Source organism: Pan troglodytes, chromosome 16, assembly GCF_028858775.2.
Source record: "Pan troglodytes isolate AG18354 chromosome 16, NHGRI_mPanTro3-v2.0_pri, whole genome shotgun sequence".
Taxonomy (NCBI): domain Eukaryota; kingdom Metazoa; phylum Chordata; class Mammalia; order Primates; family Hominidae; genus Pan; species Pan troglodytes.
Window position 1 is genome coordinate 10,954,834 of NC_072414.2, and position 11,389 is coordinate 10,966,222.

The 11,389-nt window shown below is 36.9% G+C and overlaps 1 protein-coding gene across 20 annotated transcripts in view; it reads right to left on the bottom strand.

Moving 5' to 3' along the window:
- LOC112205572 (serine/threonine-protein kinase Nek4-like) overlaps positions 1 to 11,389 on the bottom strand; it is a 497,070-nt gene that overhangs the window by 308,608 nt on the left and 177,073 nt on the right. For 3 of the 20 annotated variants that reach the window (XR_010151570.1, XM_063794599.1, XM_063794605.1), the window contains one exon: positions 6,905 to 7,008. The exons of 16 other annotated variants lie outside the window; for them this stretch is intronic. The gene's annotated coding sequence lies outside the window, so the exon portion shown is untranslated. Of the gene's footprint in view, positions 1 to 6,904; positions 7,009 to 10,881; positions 10,967 to 11,389 lie in introns of all 20 variants that reach the window. One more of the 20 variants, XM_063794594.1, reaches the window with a different exon arrangement.

The window sequence follows — 11,389 nt, forward strand, 5'->3', positions numbered from 1 at the left end:
CTATATGATGAAAGCCTCATCACGTCTAAAGATGCAGAATAAGCACTTGACAAATCCAAATCCAACACCCACTCACAGTAAAAATACTCATTAAGTTTTGCATAGAAGGGAATGTTCTTTATCTAAAAAGGGCATCTATGAAACTCTCACATAACACCACAAGGTATCAAGTAAGTTTCAGTAATTTCCCCAAGATGAGAAACACAAAACGGTTATTGACTCCTGCGAATTCTATTAAACATTATGCTTGAGGATGTAATTGAGAAAATTAGGCTAGGAAAATAATATAAGTCTTCCAGATTGAAAAGGAAGAAGTCAAACTATCTCTATTGGCCAGTCACATAATCTAGTGTATGGAAAATCTTAAGGAATCCACTAAAATAAGGTTGAAATAACAACAAAAACAAAAAGTTCAGTAATGCATTAGCATGCAAGATCAATGTAAAAAATTGTGGTCTAACACAATACAAATGAATCAAAAAATAAAACTCAGAAAATGATTTCATTTAATATAGCACCAGAAAGGAAATACATTTGAAAATAAATTTAACATAACAACTGCAAGATATATACAGTGAAAATTTAAAAAGATATTGAAGTATTAAAGAAATTCTAAATAAAAAATAAATTTAACATTACAACTGTAAGATATATACACTGAAAATTTAAAGAGACATTGAAGTATTAAGGAAATCCTAAATAAAGAAATAAATTTAACATAACAACTGCAAGATATATACACTGAAAATTTAAAAAGATATTGTATTAAAGAAAGAAATCCTAAATAAATGAAAAAACATTAGATTTTCATTGATCAGAATGCTATTAAGTATTAACCAAGATGCTAATACTTTCCAAATGTATCTGCAGATTCAATATAGTCCCTGCGGAAATTCTAGCTCGCACTTTTTCTTTATTTTCTGAAATAATTGGATCACTGATTTAAAAATGCATAGGAAAATGCAATTGATCCAGGACAGCCAAAAGAACATTAAAAATTGTTTAAGAAATACAAATGGTATTTACAAGAGTTCTGCCCTTACAGAGATGGAGGATAATTCTCTACTTCTTAAGTATGTGCTTTTCATAGCGACTTTTTTCAAACAAGTACATCATGAAGAGGGAGAAGAATCATTACTTTTGTAGTAGAGAAAACCAAACTGAACTACTTCATCCAGATAATAAAACTAACATTAGCAGTGATAAAGTGGCTGGGTCGCTGTAATCCCAGCACCTTGGGAGGCCAAGGTGAAAGAAATATTTGAAGCCAGGACTTGGAAACCAGGCTGGGAAATAGGGACATTATACCTCTATAAAAAAATAAAAATGTATTAGCCATGTGTGGTGGCACATGCCTGTAGTCCCAGCTACTTGGGAGGCTGAGGCAGGAGGCGGAGGTTGCAGTGAGCCGAGATTGTGCCACTGCACTCCAGCCTGGGCAACAGAGGGAGACTGTGTGGAAAGGAAGAAGGAAGGAAGGAAGGGAGGGAGGGAGGGAAAGAACAGAGAGAGAGAGAGACAGACAGAGAGAGAGAGAGAGACAGAGAGAGAGGGAGAGAAAGAAAGAAGTAAGTGATACTGCATGCCCATAATATATAACCTTGTTATAATTTCATGAGAATAAAACTTTCCTCTAGTGGTCTTCCTCCACAAACCCCAGAACAGCCATCTAATCATGAGTGAAACATCAGATGAATCCCAAAGGAGGGATTTCAATGACATTAGAAACAAGAAAAATCTGAGAAACTGGCACGCCCAAAAGGAGTACACAATACCTAAATGTGTGGTGTCCTGAACACAATCCTGGAACAGAATATGTATATTACGTGAAAAAAGGACAACTGATTAATCGTGGATGTTAATGAATTATAATATACAATATTGATTTGTTAATTGTGACAAATGTCCCATACTAATGTAAGAATTAAATAAAAGAGAAACTGTGTGTTGGGTATAAATAAACTCACTGTATTTATTTCTAACCATTCTGAAAATCCAAAACTATTCTAAAATAGATTTTTTTAAAGTACACCATTGAGTTTAATAAGTAGAAGATTATCAATATTGTTGTGTCCCATGTACGCATCTCCCATTTCCATCCTCTTCTTTTTATTTTATCCCGGTGAAGGTTACTATTATTTTAATTTTTTCATTTTGCCATTCACAAATTGTTCTTTTTAAGTTTTTTTCTCTAACTTTGCATTTGCAAATAATACCTTGTTCGGTGTTTCTTGTTTCACAAGTAGATAATAATGTGTTTCTGTCTATACTGCTCAACAAAATTATGAGAAAACTTCAGAGAAATCCAGACTGTGATACATTGTGCAAAATATGTGACCTGTTCTCACAAAGGCCAAGGTCAGCAAAAGAAGTGAAGATTGAGTGACTGTTACAGATTGGGCAGGACCTAATGTTGGAGGCAGGCTCTAAGATGGTGCGCAGTGATCCTCACGACTTGGTGTACACAACCCGGCATGCTAATCCTTTCCTTGTGAATTTAGGGAGTACCTGAGACTTGCTTTGAGTCAAACGAATACTACAATGTGATGGATGTCACTTGGATGATCATATTACATAAGACTGTGACTTCTGTCTTGCTGCAAAACCTCTCCCTTGGTGGCTCTGATGGCACATTCTGTCACGAGAGAGAAGCCAGCATGGGAAGGAACTGAATGCAGCCTCAGGCCAACAGGCAGCAAGGAACTGATGCCCTTGCTTCAGTAGCTTTCCCTGGTGGTTGCAATTTACAGTTAGCACTAATCTAAGCCCCTTTCATTTAGGAGTATATCATTTCAGAATTAGAGCGACAACCTTGTATTAACAGAATAGTCCTAATTATTTCCTCCTTTTTCTTGTATTTTTTCTTTTGTCCCTTGTATCTTTCCTTTCATTTCACTTACATGTAAAAAGACTTGTGCATAAATGCATGTATATGTATATACATATGTGTATATGTACCTTATGTATATATAATCATATACGTATTGGGTATTTTTATTTTAAACAAGCTGTTATGGCCGGGCATGGTGGCTTACGCCTGTAATCAGATCCCAGCACTTTGGGAGGCCGAGGCGGGCAGATCACGAGGTCAAGAGATCCAGACCATCCTGGCTAACACGGTGAAACCCCATCTCTACTAAAAATACAAAAAATTAGCCAGGCATGGTGGCGGGCGCCTGTAGTCCCAGCTACTCTGGAGGCTGAGGCAGGAGAATGGCGTTAACCCAGGAGGCGGAGTTTGCAGTGAGCCGAGATCGCACCACTGGACTCCAGCCTGGGTGACAGAGTGAGACTCTGTCTCAAAAAAAAAAAAAGAAAAACAAGAAAAAACAAGTGTTATATGTAAGATCAATTAAGAATATACAAAATAAAAGTTTTTATTACCTTGGGTAACCAATAAAATAGTATAAAAGAAATATGTCCTACATGCTAAGAAAGAAAAGAAGATGAAATCATATGAAATGCTGAATGAAAACCACAAAAGGAAGAAAATGACTGGATGACATTTAAAAATAGAAACAAAAGCAGTGCAAGAACTAGAAGATAGTAACAAATACAGTGGATACGATTCCAACTGTATCAATAATCACTTTGAATGTCAGGGTTCTTAAGGTACCAGTTAAAAAACACAGATAGAGTAGATGTAAAAATAAGGCCCAACTACATAAGAAACCTAATTTAAATATAAAGACACATGGATTAACAACGAAGAGATAGAATAAACATAACATACTCCATTAATCAAAGAAAACAAGTGTACATATATTAATTTCCAACAGAGCAGACTTTAAAGCAAATAAAATGATGAAGAAAAAAGACAGGCATAAGTTAAGGATAAAAGGGGTGATTCTCTAAGAAAATATAACTGTCCTCAATAGGTATAAGCCTAAAAATAGTGTGTTAAATTAGGTGATGGGGGAATCTAAGGAAGAAAGAGATGAGTCCACTATTATCGTTGGAGACATCAACACTCTCTATCAAGAATCAACACATACAACAGGTAAAATACAAGTAAGGGCATATTATCACTCAACTATACAATCAGTCAACTCAATATAACTTATATCTTTAAACTACTAACTCCAACAATGTGAATAACATACATATTTCCCCAGCCCATAAGGATGCCTCTGCAAGACTGGCAAGACTGATCATATTATAGGACTTAGAACACCACTTATTAAATTTAAAAGAATAGGACTCACACAATGATTGCTCTCAGACCAAGAGAAAATTAATCTAGAAGTAAGTAACAGAAAGGTAACTGAAATATCCCCAAATACATGGAGATTACACAACACACTTTGATACACAACATGGCCCAAAGAAGATATCTCAAGATTTATTAAAAATATTTTGACCCAAATAGCAATGAAAAAAACTTAACGAAATTAATGGATGTAACAAGTAGAGTTTAAATGAGATTCTATTGAATACATATGTTTGAAAGAAAGACCAAATTTCATCATCTAAGTTTCCACCATAGGAAAGTAGAACAAGAGAAAATCAAATGGAAAATAAGCAGCAAAAAAGACATACTATTGCAAGGTAAGTAAAAGCAAAGTAAAAGATAAAGCAACAAGATTGTTTAAAAGAATATTGATAGCTTAATAGTTTCCAGAACATAGAAGTATCCAAAATTAATAAAGAAAACACAATAGCCCTCACACAATGCTTGCTTGCAGATGTGACTGTCCCTTAAAAAGAGCAGATACTTTGAAGCATGATCAATAAAGGCATATTAAGTGAAGTAATTTTATTTACTAAGTTTTAAAAGCATAAATGTAAACAATCCACCCCTAAATATTCAGGTTGATAACAATTACTATAAATATGAAAGGGGACTGGACACAGTGACTCATGCCTGTAATCCCAACAGTTTGGGAGGCCAAGGTGGGCAGATCACCTGAGGTCAAGAATTTGAGACCAACCTGGCCAACATGGTGAAATCTGATCTCTACTAAAAATACAAAAATTAGCTGGGCATGGTGGCAGGTGCCTGTAATCCCAGCTACTCAGGAGGCTGAGGTGGGAGAATCCTTTGAACCCAGAAGGTGGATGTTGCAGTGAGCCGAGATTGTACCATTGCACTCCAGCCTGGGCAACGAGAGAGAAACTGTCTCGAAAAAATATATATATATGTGTGTGTGTGTGTGTGTGTGTGTGTGTGTGTGTGTGTGTGTGTGTGTATATGTGTGTGTGTATATACATATGTGTGTATATATGTGTGTATATATGTGTATATATGTGTGTGTGTATATATGTGTATATATATACACACACACACAAACATATACACACACACATATATTCCCATATATACATATATATGGGAATAAATTCATATATATCACATGTTAGAATCTCAGAGACATGAGGACATCATGAAGTTTGTATGAGAATATCAAAGAACATGTAAGAGAACATGCAGGGACAGGCATGTGAACATGTGTATGTCCAGGGGGAAAAGTTGCCTCTGGATCATTACTAGTCCCTCCATGGTCTGCCCTTCCTGCTCCTGCCTCCTCATTACTGATCCCAGTGGTCCTTCCAATCCACCACCCTCTTCTCATGGCCTGGCCTGTGCCACAAACACATGTTTTTCTCTTCCCTTTCCCTCCCCTGTCTGCTAGACACACTGCACCTCACTCTCAAGCATCTCCTCCAACGATCCTCCTCCTGGAGGGCCCCCTTGTCCCTCCCATCCCAGGCCTGATGCCTGTCCTCTGAGGTCCCAAGGGCAACTACTCCACTTGCAGTTTAGTTTCTGTTAAGTTTTCTGAATCCCAACTAGGTTTAAATATCAGAGATTTTGGAAACGTTGTCTATTTCATTCCCCTGTTAGCCCCACACATGTAGTGGACAATGAGTAACACAGAAGAGTCTCCTTCATATTGAATTTCACCAATGGATTAATGCCTCTCAAACACCTCTCACCTGTAATCTTGTCTACTTCCCAAGAAACTCTATCTCTCAATTTGAAGTAGGTTTGAATGTGAAGATGACCATGTTTCTTTTGCTTTCTTCTGTTCTCATGACAGGGTGTGAGCCCTGACTCCTCCCCCACCATCAAGCTTCTTCTCCAGCCTCCCCATCCGCAATCCACTCTAGAGACCCTCTCATGGGCCCTGCTCCTCCTGGCTTATCCATACTCCTTTGGTCCTTTTGGACAGTGTTGCGTTCTTAGTTTAAATAAAATATTCTTGTTCACCAAGATTTAGCTCTATTTATAAGGCTCCTTTGGTGAATATTTCAAAATCTTTATTAATTACCATATTTCTTCAATTTTACTATGTGTTACTATGTGTGTGAGTCTTTTTGTTTTGTTTTGTTTTGTTTTTTGCTTTTCATCACTGTCACTGCTAGGCTTGTGTTAGCCATGACATGATTCAACTTTTCAGCACATGGATGAATACATCCTGAAATTTTATATTGTCACCTTCTCATAAGATCACCATCATCAAAACTACCAGAATGGGTATCAATAAGAAAGGTGCAAATCCCACAATGGTACAGCCTCTTTTTTATGAAAAAGTATGGCTTTCCCATATCTCTTCATGTACACAGGGTGTTGTTAAGGTTTCTATAGCTCTGGGTAAAAAGCTAATTCAGAATAATCATAATCAGAATACCAAAATATGTGTGACTTAATTTATAAATTAATTTCAATATTACTTTCATTTTTATATGAATAAAACTTGTAAATTCAAAATTCTAAAACGACTTTTTCAGTAAGTATAAGTAAGTCGATTATGTGTATAGTAGTTTGACAGAGATATTATTCTTTTAGATCCTTCTACATCTTTGATTCATTGACACACAGTGAATGTTCCCAACGAGACACTACAGACATTACATATTCACCAATCTGACTTTCCCTTTAGTGATACAAAGGCCAGCTCACTTGTCCATCTTTCTCTGTGAGTGTGACGCACATTGTTCCTTACTCAGTTTCATATGGGCAACGAGATCCATACAGGTGGTGGTACAGTAATGATAGAGTAGTTGCTGGAAGAATGAAACAAAACATTGTGGAAAAATTTATTGGGATTAGATATGGCTTATCACATGTAAAAATGGACAATCTTTCTGGAATGATGGACTGCAAGACAGTGCACATCAAACAATGACATCTGAGAGACGTGAAACAATGATATGAGGGTTACTATTGCCTCAGTTTACTGCCTGGGGAGAATTTCCAGGCTATGGTGTAGCACAGACTCTGGAAAACACCCTGAGTTGAGAAGATGGAACTGAGAGTCTGGGGAACAAAGTGGCTGAATTTCATGAAGCCATTCTCCACGTGCAGTGGTAGGAATAGGAGAGAGCACTCATGCCAACACGCATGCAGGCTGGACTATGGTGCCATCATTACTCCACTGAGACACAGTTCACAGGAGTACAGGAGTGGTATAGAAACACAAAGCAAAGATACAAAGAGAAGTAATTTGAATGAACTTCGCCTTCACCCTTTCATCTAATTTCCTACTGCAAAAAGACAAAGCTTTTAATGACTCAGTGATCTGGCAACAAGTCCAAAGATGAAGGGATGGCTATTGCTTAGAAATGAAGCAAATGATGTGTTAAGTAGATTCAGTCACCCTACGTGGACACCAACCTGCCTTTCCTATGTTATCCTGTTAGTTGTTGCTCATAAAATCACTGCATTATGAAATAATTAAAATATAGCTTTCCACTTACAAGAGTAGAGCATGTTCATCATCTAAAGGAGGAGAAACCAATAAAGCTTTCCACCTCTATTGGTTTTCCTTAAAAATCTCCAGTTTCTTTAACATTTGAACAATATTTTTCTCTGCTTTTCACTATGTACATGCCACAGGCTATATAGTATAGGGTTACTCTCTACATGCAGTGAAATTAAGTTAAATTGTAACTGAGTACCCCATTTTTCTAAAAATTATCTTTGTCTTTTTTTCCCCTCTATGTTCACCTGTTACTTAGCTCCTTAGAAATGCAAATGTAACCTTTTTCCCTCCATCCTTTCCACCAGGGAGATAACCAGCAAGCATTGCCAGCTTATCTAAGTATGTGCTTGCTTAGAAATTACGAAATGTTGAACAAAAACAGGCATGCTTCAGAATTCTCCCCCACAAGGAGATTGTCTCAAGACATCAGTTAATCCACAACCCGACTCTGTCTTTAATGATGCTGGCCACGCTAACAGATGACCCATGATTACAGATAAGTCCTCTAGCAAGTCACGTAGACCCTGCACCTCCATGCCCCTTCTGCATGCCCTGTATACCAAAATTTCTCCTTACAATCCTGCTTTCTGCCCAGAAAACTGAAGTGGTTCCTTGAGATATGAAACTGGCCCTTCCCCTTGCTAAAATCTGGAATAAAGTCACTTTCTTTTTCCAACCCTTTGACTTATTATTTGATTTTACAAGTGGCCACTGCCCAACCTACATTCTGTAGCACAATGGTACCTGACTATAATATAACAGATGAGGGACACTTCTATTTTTTTAACCAGGATCTGTAAATGAAATTTTCTGTTTATGCTATTAAAGCCCATAGACCCTGACTACAGCCACACCTAGCAGAACAAGTGCCCATCTGTTAATACAGAACAAAAGTCCCGATAGAATATCAATGTTTTTCCTCTGTTGATTGCTCATGTCTCACACATCTTGAACAAACGTCTCCAATCTTTGCCTAAGTTTTGACTAAGACAACAAAAGTAAAATCTAAAAAATTCACAAGCATGAAAACCTTTTGAGACTATTAAGCCAGATGAAAATGATAATAAATAAAAGATTGAAATTCCTTTTTGTAAGCTAATGGCACAAAAACATTTTCTGATTACAGCACATGATGTACACATTTTCTAACTGGTATTTTTTACATCTCTGAGAACTAAAAATGAATTTAATAATCACTCATCAAAAATAACAAAATAATTCATATCTAATAGAATCTAATAGAATGGGTGATCCATACAGAGAACTGTCATGTACACGTACATGGAGGTGAAGTGGAAGGAATTATGGAGTCCAGACAATGTCTAAATCTTTTGTACAAGGAGAAAATGAAACATCATGAAGTTCACACCTGCATGGTTAAGAAGAGGTTGCTCCTTGCATTCAGATGTAAAGTCTAACTTTCCTGCCACACAAATCAATACCTTGTTGACCTTTCACAGGTACAGCAAACTAAGCCATAGAATAGAAAGTTTAACGGATCTTTTTAAGCATAAGAAGATCTTTTTAATGTGGGACAATTTTGCCTTGTGGCTTATAGAATAGTTTCTGTCCTTCTTTTTAACCAGAGCTATTTAAGAGGATATTTCTGGAAAATTATAAAACAGAATGTGTATCATCTGTCATTTCTAATAAAGTGATATTAACATTCAATTTATGAAAGAGAAATAGGAGTAAAGATGAAAATAATTGATATGGTTCATTGAAAAATAATTATGAATGCATTTTTAAAATAGAGAAATAAAGGCCTTAAATCTACAATACAAAAATAAATATTTGGTTTTAGATGATATTTACATGACCAAAAAAAGAGAATATTTATACACAAGTGTTTAAGACATTTGCACAACAAATTAAATCAAAATCAAGGAGAAATATCACAATGTAAAATCTAAAGTCTTAAGGTGTCATTGGTCAGCAAGCAGAATCATTTTTGAACAAACTCAGCCTTTTTTAAAAGACTTGAATTCCCTACCTCACCCCACAACGAAGGCAGGGAGCTGCTGTCCTTGTGCATGCAGAGCCCCCAGAGAGGCTCTGAGCTCAGAGGCTCCCCTGTGAACCTGCCTTTGTTGGGCATGGTCTGGAGGGGGACCCTGTTCACAGGATCATCTACAGCAGGGCAGGAGGCAGCCAGGGCTGCCTCTCCAGGTTTTCAACAACATTGGCTGTTGTCAAAGATACTAAATACATAAAGTGGGCAGTGGTGTTGGGAGACTGCCTAAGATTCACAAGGACATAGAGATTTCAGAGTCAATAGCAACATTCTAAAGTTGTATATCCACAGCCTCATTCAAAGTACAGCTGAAAGGATTGGTGTAGGTGCAAGGCATGCAGGTCTGAACTTCTTTCTCCTCATTATAGAGCAGCTCAGTGGTTAAAAGCACAGGCCCTGGGCCAGGCACAATGGACCACGCTTGCAATTCCTACGCTTTGGGAGACTAAGGAGGGTGGATTGCTTGAGGCCAGGAGTTCTAGATCAGCCTGGGCAACAAAGACAGACCTCCTCTAATAACATCATTATATTATAATTATTGGAAAAAAAGCTGTTTTCAAAACATATATATGTGGATATTTCTCTTGTCTTTTGTCACTCCTATGATTACATGGGATGGAACATATAAGGAAAATACACCAACAAAGGTTTTCCTAAATTTCCTCCCATTCAGATCCAACTCTCCTAAATCACTCTTCAATTCATCTTGCTCATGGTGTTCCCCATGTTATCATCATTTGTGCTAATCTGAAGCTTTGGTGATGCTGCATTTCCTGTGATATTCCTACGTTGCTCCTGCGAGTTTATATTTTCAACCTTCTTAAACCTCCTATGCAAGATTTGATGCTGATGTTGATGATATCATCCAAAAACATTGACAGGAGGTTTGCAGACCAAGCTTATATACAGGTAAATGAGGACAATCACATTATGACTGCCTTCTCGTCAATAGTGTTTTAACGCTTTCAAACTTAAGATGCATCCGTATTTGATAGATGTGAAAATGTGCACTCTACGATGAATGGAATACACTGTTTTCTCTGTGACTGCTCATTTCTCAGTGTTAAATTATGGTGGCTCATTGGCTATACTCTTGTTTGTTATTGAGGAAATATGCTTAAATCTTATCACATAAATTTATAAACTGCATTTATATTCTACCTGGAAGCTTCACCGCTGTCCTCCATTAGGGAAGTCCAGTTTGTCCACTTCTCATTAAAGTGAGTGTCCAGAGAGGTGATATAAACTGCATGTATAATTTTAGACACATTAGAGTTATTAGTGGAGTGCTAGAATTCTTATGTCACGTATGGAAATATAGTTCTATGAACCATGGTTTAAGAAATCCATTGAAGACAAAGATGAAAATTGTAAAGACCTACTTGAAAAATTCACTGGCGTGGTAGCTCTCTAAAGACCTGGAAAGAGCTGTATTTTGAAACTTTAAACTGTAATCTTAGAAATATGAGCAACGCTTCCTGTAAACTTCATTACAGATTCCATTATTTCAGGTGTAACATTTGTGTATCTTTTTCTTCATTCACATTTGTCCTTTTAATCACATGGCTGGTGATCGTAGAAATCACCTTATGATTAGTCACTGTAGAAGTGAATGCATAATGGTCTTTATAAGATATTTTGATCCATCCCCTTGCTACTCTGGTCAACT